This window comes from Trachemys scripta, chromosome 11, assembly GCF_013100865.1.
Source record: "Trachemys scripta elegans isolate TJP31775 chromosome 11, CAS_Tse_1.0, whole genome shotgun sequence".
Classification (NCBI taxonomy): domain Eukaryota; kingdom Metazoa; phylum Chordata; order Testudines; family Emydidae; genus Trachemys; species Trachemys scripta.
The window spans coordinates 75,055,228-75,066,845 of NC_048308.1; positions in this window are offsets into that span (position 1 = coordinate 75,055,228).

Sequence of the window (11,618 nt, forward strand, 5' to 3'; positions counted from 1 at the left end):
CAAAGCAGGTCCCGTCCTAATAGTGGCATTGGACAATCGGGGAGGTAAACCAGTTTGTGAGATAGAGTTCTGTTTCCCAAAGCACATTCCGCTGGGGCATATACTGGGCACTTAGTTCCTTTCCCTGTGGCTCCCACCACAGTGAGGGAATCTGCCACAGGCAGCTGCAGGGGTTGGTTTACAGCAGTTCATGCAGCTCCAGAGTCTATTAAAAAGTCTATGTCCGAATCTCCCACCCGCATGTTTACTCGGTGTTCCGAGGGCAGGATAGTCCATCTCCCCTGACACCCCTATTCTTGATCCTCCGCTGCCATCATAGGGGTACCTTCCCTTTCGGGGCACTCATTTTTCCAATGTCCCTCCTTTCGGCATATGGCACACTGGTTGCGACCCAGACGCCTTTCCTGTGAGCCAGGGCGCCCACGCCCACGTCCTCTCATTCCCCGGCCCCTTCCACCTTCCTGAAATCTTCCCCTGCCACCAGCCTGTACTGCTGCAACCATCATTTTCACTTGCCTCTTTTCCTTTTCTCCCTCCCTAAGGCTGTAAGCCCTGTTCGCAGTTTCCAGAATCTGTGCCATGGTCATGCCCATCAAATCCTCCTTTTTCTGCAGTTTCCTTTTAATATCAGGGGCCGCACGGCTGGTAAAGATACCCTTCATAATTGCCTCGGTTGCCTGATCATCAGGATTGGCATTAGTAGTTTGCATGATGGTATCCCGAATACGCTGCAGAAAAGCAACCGGACTCTCTTTTGGCTCCTGTACTAGCTCATACGGCTTAGCCCAATTGTTATGTCGGACAGCTGAGTGTCGGAGACCATGTAATAGGAGCTCCTTGTATACAGTGAGACGGGTGAGATCCGCCGGCACGTTGGGATTCCACCGGGGGTCTGCTGTAGGGACCTGGACTGCAGCAGCAGGTACATTTACTGCATTTGCCTCATGTCTAAGCTGTGCCTCCTCCCATGCCTTAGACACACCCTGATTACGCTCCACCTCAGACAACAGGGTCCGCATAAGGACATTACAGTCATCCCAGTCAGGCTTATGGCTAGCCAGACACCCCTTTGAATGTGAGACATGGTGGGATTGCTCCCCATGTTCTCCAGTCTGCTCTTTCATGCTGAGAGATTGGTCCCTTTCTTGCTGACCTAAGGCAACAGTGCCAGCCCTTTCCCCCTCCTCCATGCTCCTTCGTACAAAGCTGATTGGCTAGGAGGAAGTGTGTCTCAAGGACACACACCCTTCTGATTAAGGTATTTTAGTGCTTTGGACCCAGATTATATTAAACTGATTTTGCCTGTTTTCAAAAATGACTTGGGGTTGGGTTTTTGATGGTATCAGGCACCTGAGGATGCAGAGAGGGGCCTCATGCAGTTGTCAAAGCAGGTTAGGCACCAGGGGCTCGATGCACAAAAAGATTTAGATGCCCAGCTGCTACTTTCATTCAAGGTACCTGAATCTGACATTTCAATCCCACCAATCCTCAGCCTGCCCAACCCTCACACTGTTCCTTAACTCATAGAATATCAGGGTTGGAAGGGACCTCAGGAGGTCATATAGTCCAACCCCCTGCTCAAAGCAGGACCAATCCCTAGACAGATTTCTGCCCCTGACCCCTCAATGGCCCCCCTCAAGAATTGAATTTGCAACCCTGGGTTTAGCAGGCCAATGCTCAAACCACTGAGCTATCCCTTCCCCTTTTGATGCTCAGCTGCCTGAAGATCCTGTGAACCTAAATTTCTGTCACTTAAATCTGCCAAGTGCCTACAAATCTGGTACTGGGGATGCTCCCAGCTGTTCCCTGTGTCTCTTGTCTCAGCCAGGGCATTCAATTCCATTGAAATCTTCTCTCCTGCAAGGGAAATGGCCAAACTGAGGAGACATGGCCATCTGCATCCCTGACAGTGAGACGTTCGCTTTCCTTTTTCTTTATGCTGCTGCTGTTGTTCCATGGAGGGTCAGGGATGGAATAAAACCAGTTCATTCTTGCTGGGAGAGAAAAACTCAGGGGACACTAATTTTTAGAATTGATTAAACAAACTTTAGATTTGAATTAATATAGTAAAAAATAATTCCCGATTCCTCCAAATAACAACATCACATGAACTAAGAATTGAGACAAATCTTGTTAGTAAAGGCAAATTTCCAAAACAATGCTCACTACGTTATTACTTTCTACTCCACCCCCATAGCAGGTCTAGGCATCTCCTGTTGAACTGCTCTGCATCCACCTTCCCATTAGAAATGTTGCTACTGGATATTCCCAGACTTGGAAAACTACAAAATGGAGAATTTGAACAGCAAATCTGGCCTTCTCCTGTATCTGCTAACACCAGCTTCTCCACTGCAGAGTCACACAGCACTGAGCCCGAGGAGACAAATTAGAGTCAACTAGTATAAAGGGTTTCTGGCTGCTGATTGGTCATTTTAAACTACCTTCATATCAGGTCAAACCCATGTTCTCATGCTGCTCTCACACTGCAGGATCCTTTTGCACTGCATGGAGCAGAGTGTGTGGACGGGCCGTTTGTGAGTGAACTGTTCTTCTTTTCTCTCTTCATTCACACACATCTGAGATTCCGCACTCCTTGGCCTGACTTGGAAATGCCCTGTCATGGAAACTTCAGAGTCAAAACCCCCTCCCAAAATCACGTACTCTCACTGAGCTGTGAGGACACGAACCTTCAGGGTGAAAAAACTGAGAATGAGGAGGAGAAAGTGACACCTCATTCAAGATTTGACTCTCTTAAAATAAATGGGGAATATTTTGTCTGCGAACAAATTCAAGAAAAACTCAGGCTGTTGTCAGAAAGGGGATTGAAACCTACTTCGGCTAAGGAAGTCTCCAACATGAATATATTGCTAGGCATGGCTCAACCATTTTGAGCAGAAGAAAGGAAACCACCTCAGTATGTGACAAAGCTAGAGTCTGATTCCTCCAGAAGGAGAAGAAGATCCTTTTTCTATCCTTCATAAACAGCCCTCTTTCTTGGATTGCACTTTGCTGGGGATCTGGATAGGGGGAAAGGAGCGTCTGAGGATTAATTTAACACCATAGTTTGTGTTTATTCATCGATTTTAAAGGCAGGCTAAATCTCTGTGAACATCTGGTCTGAGCTGCTGCATAACAGTCCAGAGGATTTTACCCGGTGAGTTTGGGGTCCATGTAGGTTGAACTAGGGCAGATCACTCAGAAAATCATCGTGTTTAGATCTAAAGATGTGAAATGCAGTGGGGGGAAATTGGCTTAAATTCTGCAATTTCTACATCTAAGCATAAAACTCAGGTCTGCACTGGCCATGAATTAAGACCAGGCCTGCTGTATGGGAGACAAGAATTCTCCCGCAGAACCAGAAAGTGTGCAAACTAGAACAAAGTGACTGCACTATGGGCCCTGCCCCTGCCAGAGCCCCTCTGCTCCAGGGCTCAGGAGTATGGCTGACACTCCCAGGAGCTCTCTGCTTCTGGTCAGAAGGGAATTCTTTGGGAATTCAGTCATGAAATGATATTGAGATTAAGGGGTTCGAGTTACATGATGTGCCCTGTGGCTTTAAGGCATTGGAGAAATGCTGAAGAGGTTAAAGGAAGCAGAGCTGGGTAGCTGGGTGTAGGCCCTCAAAACTTGTGCTCTGGTGAGACTGAGCAGTTGTGTGGATTGTGCAAGCTGTGGTGTTTACATGCAGATAGAAAATGTAATGAAACCCCATTTTTAAAACCACCCATGTCTGGGAATGTAAGAGAAGCTCTTTGAAATAAGTGTCTCCTTCACACTCTTCAAGATCACTGGCTCCAACACTCCACTGCCTCAGGGAGTTCCGTGGTAGAGCATTTGACAACAGATAAAGTGATTGCTGGTTCAAATCCCAGTGCTCTCTTAAATGTGTTCTTTTTTAATTGAAATATATTTTCATATCCATCTCCTGTATGTTCAGGAGTTCCACTGAATGAGGATGTGAAATGAATTTAAACATCAACATTTTCCCTGTTGAAATGTACAAACGCCGAGCAAACCTGTCCATCATCTAAAATCAGTTCCGGTCCTCTGAGGCTCTAGTTTGCTTTCATCGGTTAAACAAAGATAAGTTTCAGAGGGGGAGCCGTGTTAGTCTGTTTCAGCAAAAACAACGAGGAGTCCTGTGGCACCTTAAAGACTAACAAATCTGATGAAGTGGGTTCCAGCCCATGAATGCTTATGTCCAAATCAATGTGTTAGTCTTTAAGGTGCCACAGGACTCCTCCTTGTTCAAACAGTGATAGAATATGAATGCACATTTGCAGGTCCTTGTTCTCCCCGAGCGATGCTGTGCAGAAGAACAAGAACCACATCCAGTTGGGGCTCAGGGGTTAGCAGAGATCACCAGCACCTTGGCTCCTTCACAGTCAGCCAGCAGTAGCGGGGCCCCAGGACAAGCCACAAGAACCAGCCAGTGGCTCTCAGCAGGAAAATAGCCACCAAGAAGCTGGCTAGAGCTGCCTGGATCCCCAGAAAGGCCACCATGCCCATGTCCAGGAATAGTCCTAAGAAAGTGGTGGCTGCAGTAGGGACAAAAAAAGGAAGAGAAAAAACCCGCAAAGGTCAAAGCTGCCAAACCCCAGATGGTGGTCAAGAGCCCCCCGGAAAGCAAGACAGGAGGGAGCAAGGCTAAAACCAAACCCAAAGCCAAAGCTAAGAAGGTGGCCCTGAGAAAGAAGTGAAGCGATTTCCATGGGGATGACTCCTGTTCCCCAAATGTTCTTTTAAGACTGACCCTGGGCCTTCCAGAAAGAGCCAGATCCCACAGGACAAACAGCCCCACAGAGCGCAAAGTAAGGTGGTGGCAGTGAGGGGTGTGTGAGAGGAAGGTGTTTCTCTTACACAGGGGAAGTGTTGTGTTTTGTGAAGCACCTTCCAGATGAATGCGGCTCTGACAGGGGATCTGCCCATCGCTCCTACTTGAGTCTGTGATCTGCTTCTGCTGTCTGAGAGGGACACTCGCTATCTGAGGCATAGCTACGCAGCACATCTGTGATGAGGACAGGTTACAAACACTGGGTTCAATGACAGATGAGGTCGGGGAGGTTCTGGAAGGGGAATGGCAGCACCACACAGGGTCATAATACACAGACAGGGGCCTTACTTTCACTTCCCCTTTATTTTCCATCACTCATTCCCTGACAGCCCCTCCACACACACACACAGTCACAACCCTCTCTGTGTCCCACACACACTCCATTGGCTACAGGCTCCCTGTGACTCCCCCAGATGGGGGCTTGTCTCTGCATCGCCCCAGCAGGGAAGGAGAGAGGCTGAAGGAGGACAAGAGACAGGTGGGGTTAGACAGGAATGGAAGAGACACTTCCTCCTCCTCTTCTTAAGAGACACCTTAAGCTCACCCCTGAGAAGTTCCAGCCCTAGGTGGTTTAAACCAGTCACCTTCCCAGTGGAGGAATGCTGAGGTTGTGAGTTTAAGCTTTACCTGAAGCACTGTCTGTTTTCTTTAAGCAAATGGCTTCAGCCATTCATCTTGCCCTGTGGAAAATACAATTCCAGTTCAGAAGACACTGAGAAAGGGAGACATCCAGGTCAGCCCCCTTCACTTGTTACTTTGGCTACAGCAGTGGTTCTCAACCTATTTGCCATTGTGGGTGCATATGCAGCTCTCTGTGTGTTACGTGGGCCACATCCACACAATAGATCTATGACTTGTATGTCTCTGAGGATGTCACGTGGGCCGCACCTGTGCTGATTGGGCTGCAAGCGGCCCCTGGGCCCCAGGTTGAGAACCACAGAGTGCAGGGCAGAATCTACAGCTCTGTGATACTCTGCTGTCCACCAACCCTCTGTGTCACGATGGCTCCAGCAGAGCCTAGAGCACGGCCCATCCTGTGAGTCCTGACCCTGCCTTCATCTATTCCTGGGGGAATTGTGCCCCACTGTGCTCCTCAGTTCCCTGTAAGCTGCACGGCCGCAGTGTATTTAGCACCGTGCAGCCGCTCAGGGAATCCGCCCAGCTGGGACCTGCTGCGGCCGGGGGAGGGAGGCCCGACCCCAACCCCAACCTAGCCCTGGACCTGCTGCAGCCACCCCCCGACCCTCCTCCACCCCAGGCCCTGCTCACATTCCTCCTCTTCCCTCAAGTCCCCTCCCTGCCTCTTCCTGCCCCTGTTCCACCCCATCCCACCTCCTCCCCCAAACGGTCCCTGTCCCATTCCTCTCCCTTCTTCCTGGAGCTGTTCGCAGTGTGGGGGGGAGGCAGTGGAAGGAGTTGGTCAGCGGGGCCACCAGCAAGTGAGAGGCGCTGGGGGCGAGGGGAAGCTTGGCTGTCTCGGTGTCTCTGAGTAGCACTGATAATTTTTCTCTATAGATGCTCCAGCCCTGCAGCACCCGCAGAGTAGGTGCCTATTGGGGCGACCCTCCCCAGGCCCAAACTCAGCCCCAGACGTGCCACGGCAGGGAGAGGCACCTGTCTCCTCCCCCCAGCCCAGAGGCTGCTGCGGTGAGAGAGAGCTGGGGGGAGTCCTCTCTCCGCACTGTAGCCCCAAGGCACCCTCCTGCTCCCCAAACCCCTTATCCTCAGCCCCACCCCAAAGCCTGCACCCCCAGCCAGAGCCCTCAGACGTTGCACCTGAACCCTCTGCCCCAGCCCTGAGACCCCTCCCACACTCCAAACCCCTCGGCCCCACCCCCACCACATGAATTTTGTGTGACACATCACCTCCATATGGGTGCACATAAAATTCATTCTGCACATGTGTGGGCAAAATTAGAGGGAGCGCTGCTTCAGACATGCAGGATTCATGTGCTGCACAGAAGGTTTTTTCTCTGCAGAAAATAGATCCTGCTGGAAATGTGCTGCGGCTCTGCCTTTAGCCACCAGTGGCTGCTGTCGCATCAGAACAGAGAGCAGCCATGCTCACACCCACGTGGTTTCAGCTGCAGCGAGGGAAGAGAAGAGGCTGCAGTCCTCACAGTGCCCCTGCCTTTTGGGCCAGGGCAGGAGGTATAGGATATGGAAGTTGGACATTGTGGGGCACATGAGGCTGTTGGGGGTCACAGACTGAGGTTCAAAAGAGCTAGTGGAGGGGACACGTTAGGATATAGATATTCAGGCCTGTCTGTAAAGGCCTATACTTGAAGAATTTAGGTGCGTTCTTATCACGTAGCTAGTTAGAGAGGTATAAAGCAAAGAATCAAAATTCCAGTCTGCCTGCTTATAGGCCTTCTCTCCCTAGGATAGTCTGAGAGCTTGTTCTTAGGCTGAGGCCTTTGGCTAAACAGCAGGGGCAGCCTTAAGCATTCCAGCCTAGTCACATTGAAATAAGGGGGTATTGAGCATTAGAAAGGCGATTCTGTCCCGATAGTGCCCATCACCACCAGGTAAAGAGAAAAATCTTAAGATGGTTAAAGAAAACTTAGTTTCACAGCATCCTGTCTGGCAAGAACTCACCTATCAATAGTTGTGATTGTGAAACCCCCACTCCTTGTTATTTTGCCTTTATGGTCCCGACTTCTCCATTGTTAATCTGTATGGAAACTGTCTGGTTCTTTGATTGTTTCTGTCTGCTGTAGAATTAATTTTGCTGGGTGTAAACGAATTAAGGTGGTGGGATATAATTGGTTAGATAATCATGTTACAATATGTTAGGATTGGTTAGTTAAATTTCAGTAAAATGATTGGTTTAAGGTATATTAACCTTACTATATAATAGTATATTTACTATATAATAGAATATTACTATATAAATTGGGGGCAAACAGGTTTAACGTAAATGGAGCATTGTGGGAGACTGTCTGTGGTCTTTCGGGTTTGGTGCTGCTTCAGCAGCTTGAGGGCTGCTGAAGGATTGCGGATTGGAGTCGGGGGTGGTTAAAGATAACTGGGTACAACAGGGTTTGGAGGCAGAAGCAGTTAACAGGCCTCCTTAAGAGATAGGTGTTGGGGCTTGGTCCTAGGGGAGTGGAGAAAAAAAAAGTTCAAACTGAAAAACTGCCGGGTTTGCAGGAACAGGTAACAACCCCCACTCTTCTCCCAGAGCCAGGATAAATAACCTGGGGGTCAGGGTTCCAACCCTCCTACTTGTGTGACATTGCAGTCTATATAATTTAATAAAAATATGCTAATGAGTGAATATAATGTAACTGGAATATGCTTCATGCAAAAGGTCTCTTGTAAAGTATCATTACAAAGCTTATAATCTACTGAGTGTGATCATCCTATTTGTATAAATGTACCACTCTTGTATCTGAAACTAGAAATATGAAATATAACTCTAAGGGCCTATTGCAATTATGCAAAGTGTGGGCCATTAATGGTGGTTTGGAATCTTGATGACTCCCATTAACCAGGACCATTGTTTGCAGATGGGTGTGTTCTACCTGTAAGTCTCCCTGTATAGTGCTGGCAAGTGGGGAATGAAGTCTTGCAGTGACATGTGATCATGTCACCTGAACTGGAATCCATCTTTAACCTGGTGTCTTTCCATTGAGAAGGAGGGATGGGATCCCAGAGAGGGACAAAGGGTTCCCGCCTTATGCAAAAGATATATAAAGGGGTGGAACAGAACAAAGGGAGGAGAGAGCCATCATGAAGAATCCCCTAGCTACCACCTGAGCTGGAACAAGAGCTGTACCAGGGGAAAGAATTGTGCCCAGGCCTGGAAGATGTCCAGTCTGAGGAAAAAAACTTGCTGAAGCATCTCTGAGGGTGAGATTATCTGTATTCAGTTTGATTAGACAGAGATTTGCGCATTTTATTTTATTTTGCTTGGTAACTTACTTTGTTCTGTCTGTTACTACTTGGAACCACTTAAATCCTGCTTTCTGTATTTAATAAAATCACTTTTTACTTATTAATTAACTCAGAGTATGTATTAATACCTGAGGGAGCAAACAACGTGCATATCTCTCTATCAGTGTTATAGAGGGCAAACAATTTATGAGCATACCCTGTATAATAGGCTTTATACAGGGTAAAACGGATTTATTTGGGTTTAGACTCCATTGGGAGTTGGGCATCTGGGTGTTAAAGACAAGCACACTTCTGTTAGCTGCTTTCAGGTAAACCTGCAGCTTTGGGGCAAGTAATTCAGACCCTGGGTCTGTGTTGGAACAGACGGGCGTGTCTGGCTCAGCAAGACAGGGTGCTGGGGTCCCGAGCTGCCAGGGAAAGCAGGGGCAGAAGTAGTCTTGGCACATCAGGTGGCAGCTCCCAAGGGGGTTCTGTGATCTAACCCGTCACACTGCCAGGTTTGCAAGAGCAGGTAACAACCCCCACTCATCTCCCAGAGCCAGGATAAATAACTTGGGGGTCAGGGTTCCAACCCTCCTGCTTCCGGGCATAAGCCAAGCATTAACTGTCAGGTGTTGGAAGAGAGACCTTCCAGGGGCAGGTTATTTCACAACTGTCTACTGCTAGGTTTCTTGCACTTCCAGATGCCACAGAGAAAGGTGTTTATTGTTGGAGACAAACCAGTGGACTAGGTGGACCACTTGTCTGATCCAGTCTGGCAATTCCTGTATTGAACTGAAGAGACCGAGAACTGCTAAACTAATATAATCAAAGAATTGCCAGGTCTGGAATGGTGGAATCTCTGCCTTTCCCTGCCATCTGCCAGCAGTAAGCATGAGCAGGATGGAAATGGTTTCCCTTCCCAAGAATTGGGCATTTTATCCCTTTTCACAGGGGTAAACATTATCGTCAATTCACACGTTGCAAAAGAGCATTCACAAGGATTGATGGCATCCCGGGCCGTTTGTTTAGATCCTCGGCCTTTGAAGTTGGTTTGGACAATCCCCATTGTGACTTTTACCTCGTTCCTGAACCTCTGTCTGTCTTCAGTTATTGGCTCTTCTTTTCCCTCTGGGGTCCCTTCAGCACAGATCCTGCATCCAGTCACAGTCTTGGGGCTGTGGTGTCACCAGGGCTGTCCTTAGAATTTATGAGCCCCTACGCAACCTCCCCACCCCCTGCATGTGCCCTCCACATGACTTGTTTCTGCCCCAGCCCAGGCCCCACCATGGTCTCCCCCTGCCCTCCCCTCCCCATGGTACGTTATCTGGGGCAGTCCAGCAGGGAGGGGGTTAAATGCCTGGCTGCTGTGGAGTGGGGAGCGGGGAGCTGTGGCTAGGAGGAACTGGCAGTGGCCCCGGGCCCCGCGCCTTGGGGGGCTTCGTGCTTCAGGGGGATGTGGAAGCGTGGGGCCCAGGATGACCCAGAGGGTTAGCAGGGACCTGGCACCAGCAGCAGGGGTCAGGCCCAACCCCGCACTCACCGGTGGGAAGTAGGGCGACCCGGCCCCAGCCTGCTCCACTCTGGAGCTCCCAGCATCGCTTGGAGAAGGGGGCTTGGGGGAAGGGTGGATGGGGGCGGAACAGGGTGGAAAGAGGTGGGGGGGCGGAGCAGGGGGGGATCTCGGGGGAGGGTTGCAATGGTGGAGCAGGAGCAGGAAGAGGTGGGGGTGGGGGGTTGTCCCAGGCCCCGCATCCCCTAGGGATGGCCCTGGTGGTGGTAACCAGGTAACCTTCCCCCCCCCCCGCCAGCGCCCCAGCGTTTGCATGTTCACATCACCAATCCCAGGGCAGCACATCTGCAAGAAGCCCATCTTCCCTCTTGGGGTCAACCTGATGCCCTCACCCCCAGGACTGACTCCTTCTCCAGCCCCCTTTCCTGAAGGGCTGTGATGTGGGCTCTTAGGGTTAAGAAACTCCTCCCTCTGTCCAGGTGTCCCTGACACCAGCAGGGTTTTTTCCGCTGCTTCCTTTGTGCTGCCAGGCAAGGGGAAGACACCCCGCCCCCAGCCAGCCGGGTCATTTCCATCTGCACACACAGGCATGTTCAGCCTGAAGGCTCCTTGGATTCAAACCCTTGGCCCTTACAGAGATAGGGGCTGAATTTTGCCTTAAAGAGATACCGTCCTTTCCCACAAGTATGTCAAAATGGATGTCCTGGTGAATCCCAACTCCCGCTCCCCCTGGGGATCAGATGTGCCTGAGCCCAGCAGGGTAAAACAGGACACATGCCCTGGGGCGAGAGCCCGTCTGACACCACACCATGTCCCCGAGGGGTTGGCTGTGTGACTGCTTTCCTCTGAAAGGTCAGCTCCACCGTTCACGCTCTGAGGCTGAGTTCCAGGCTGGTGGCCTGGGGGAGTGTTGGGGGGCAGGTAGACGCTGAGTCAGCCCCTCTGTGTGGGGCGTCCATCCACAGGTGACAGCATGAGGACATTCCTGTGCTAACAACATGACTTCCCCAGGGTGCTGGCTGGGCACACACACCTGCTGAGAGGGTTGGTCAGGGCTTTCGTTCTCTCCCACTGAAGCTTTCCTAGACATTTTTCATCTTCTTCAAAAGGCCTTTCCCTGTTTTCCTTTCCTGGGGCCCCCTCTAAGCCACCAACCGTGGTGCTCTCTAGGGCCAGGTCTATGCTTTCCTCACCTGCAGAACTCTGGCTGTGAACAATTGGAACAGCTTGTTCAGTGACAGGCACCTCTTCGACCCCTTTGTCTCTGAGGGCACTGCTGCCGGAGTTCATCTCGGCACCTCCCTTTGCTGCTGGAGACATGCTGCTTCTCTCTACTGCCAGGGTCTCAAAGAGACTTTCTCTGTCTCTCTTAGTAGCTTCTGGGATTTCCCC